The sequence below is a fragment of the Trichomycterus rosablanca genome, unplaced genomic scaffold, assembly GCF_030014385.1.
Source record: "Trichomycterus rosablanca isolate fTriRos1 unplaced genomic scaffold, fTriRos1.hap1 scaffold_146, whole genome shotgun sequence".
Taxonomy (NCBI): Eukaryota; Metazoa; Chordata; class Actinopteri; order Siluriformes; family Trichomycteridae; genus Trichomycterus; species Trichomycterus rosablanca.
This window is the reverse complement of record NW_026946974.1, coordinates 102,552-105,000: the sequence shown is the minus strand read 5'-3', so window position 1 is coordinate 105,000 and position 2,449 is coordinate 102,552. Positions and strand designations below refer to the sequence as shown.

The 2,449-nt window shown below is 39.0% G+C and overlaps 1 non-coding gene and 1 pseudogene across 1 annotated transcript; both read right to left on the bottom strand.

Moving 5' to 3' along the window:
* Positions 1-295: 295 nt before the first annotated feature.
* Positions 296-414, bottom strand: LOC134305760 (5S ribosomal RNA). Its single transcript, XR_010008791.1, has one exon. It is a non-coding gene; the product is annotated as a 5S ribosomal RNA (ribosomal RNA).
* A 335-nt stretch (positions 415-749) lies between these two features.
* LOC134305774 (5S ribosomal RNA) lies at positions 750-868 on the bottom strand (annotated as a pseudogene).
* Positions 869-2,449: the final 1,581 nt, after the last annotated feature.

Sequence of the window (2,449 nt, the reverse complement as noted above, 5' to 3'; positions counted from 1 at the left end):
CTGACTGAGCCCAACCCTGCTTGGTTTCTGAGATCAGACGAGATCAGGCATTCCGAAGGTGGTGTGGCCATAAGCGAAAGAGGCTGGATTTAAAGGCCTGTTATAGCTAGTCAGCTAGCTCTCTGAGTGGTAGCCAGCTATCTGGACTGGAATAAAATTGGAAGGCCTTTGATAGATAGATAGATAGATAGATAGATAGATAGATAGATAGATAGATAGATAGATAGATAGATAGACAGACAGACAGACAGAAGCTAAACGACACTGAATGAATGGGGCTTAAGAAAAAATGAAAAGCTTACAGCACTCAGTATTCCCAGGCGGTCTCCTATCTAGGTACTGACTGAGCCCAACCTTGCTTAGCTTCTGAGATCGGACGAGATCAGGCGTTCTCAAGGTGGTTTGGCCGTAAGCTAAAGAGGCTGGATTTCAAGGCCTGTTCTAGCTTGCCAGCCAGCTAACTGAGTGGTAGCTAGCTGTCTGTGCTGGAACTAAAGGCAAGGCCTTTCATAGATAGATAGATAGCTAGATAGCTAGATAGATTAGATAGATAGATAGATAGATAGATAGATAGATAGATAGATAGATAGATAGATAGATAGATAGATAGATAGATAGATAGATAGATAGATAGATAGATAGATAGATAGATAGATAGATAGATAGATAGATAGATAGATAGATAGTTTATTATGCTGGCTAACAGCTAAATGACACTTCATGAATGGGGCTGAAACCAAAAAATGAAAAGCTTACAGCACTCAGTATTCCCACGCAGTCTCCCATCTAGGTACTGCCTGAGCCCAACCCTGCTTGGCTTCTGAGATCAGACGAGATCAGGCATTCCGAAGGTGGTGTGGCCATAAGCGAAAGAGGCTGGATTTAAAGGCCTGTTATAGCTAGTCAGCTAGTTCTCTGAGTGGTAGCCAGCTATCTGGACTGGAATAAAATTGGAAGGCCTTTGATAGATAGATTGATAGATAGATAGATAGATAGATAGATAGATAGATAGATAGATAGATAGATAGATAGATAGATAGATAGATAGATAGATAGATAGATAGATAGATAGATAGATAGATAGATAGATAGACAGACAGACAGACAGACAGACAGACAGACAGACAGACAGACAGACAGACGCTAAACGTTTGGGGCTGAAACCAAAAAATGAAAGTATTCCCACTCAGTATTCCCACTCAGTATTCCCACTCAGTATTCCCACTCAGTATTCCCACTCAGTATTCCCACTCAGTATTCCCACTCAGTATTCCCAGGCAGTCTCCCATCTAGGTACTGACTGAGCCCAACCCTGCTTGGTTTCTGAGATCAGACGAGATCAGGCATTCCGAAGGTGGTGTGGCCATAAGCGAAAGAGGCTGGATTTAAAGGCCTGTTATAGCTAGTCAGCTAGCTCTCTGAGTGGTAGCCAGCTATCTGGACTGGAATAAAATTGGAAGGCCTTTGATAGATAGATAGATAGATAGATAGATAGATAGATAGATAGATAGATAGATAGATAGATAGATAGATAGATAGATAGATAGATAGATAGATAGATAGATAGACAGACAGACAGACAGACAGACAGACAGACAGACAGACAGACAGACAGACAGACAGACGCTAAACGTTTGGGGCTGAAACCAAAAAATGAAAGTATTCCCACTCAGTATTCCCACTCAGTATTCCCACTCAGTATTCCCAGGCAGTATTCCCACTCAGTATTCCCACTCAGTATTCCCAGGCAGTCTCCCATCTAGGTACTGACTGAGCCCAACCCTGCTTGGTTTCTGAGATCAGACGAGATCAGGCATTCCGAAGGTGGTGTGGCCATAAGCGAAAGAGGCTGGATTTAAAGGCCTGTTATAGCTAGTCAGCTAGCTCTCTGAGTGGTAGCCAGCTATCTGGACTGGAATAAAATTGGAAGGCCTTTGATAGATAGATAGATAGATAGATAGATAGATAGATAGATAGATAGATAGATAGATAGATAGATAGATAGATAGATAGATAGATAGATAGATAGATAGATAGATAGATAGATAGATAGATAGATAGATAGATAGATAGATAGATAGATAGATAGATAGATAGATAGATAGATAGATAGATAGATAGATAGATAGATAGATAGATAGATAGATAGATAGATAGATAGATAGATAGATAGATAGATAGATAGATAGATAGATAGATAGATAGATAGATAGATAGATAGATAGATAGATAGATAGATAGATAGATAGATAGATAGATAGATAGATAGATAGATAGATAGATAGATAGATAGATAGATAGATAGATAGATAGATAGATAGATAGATAGATAGATAGATAGATAGATAGATAGATAGATAGATAGATAGATAGATAGATAGATAGATAGATAGATAGATAGATAGATAGATAGATAGATAGATAGATAGATAGATAGATAGATAGATAG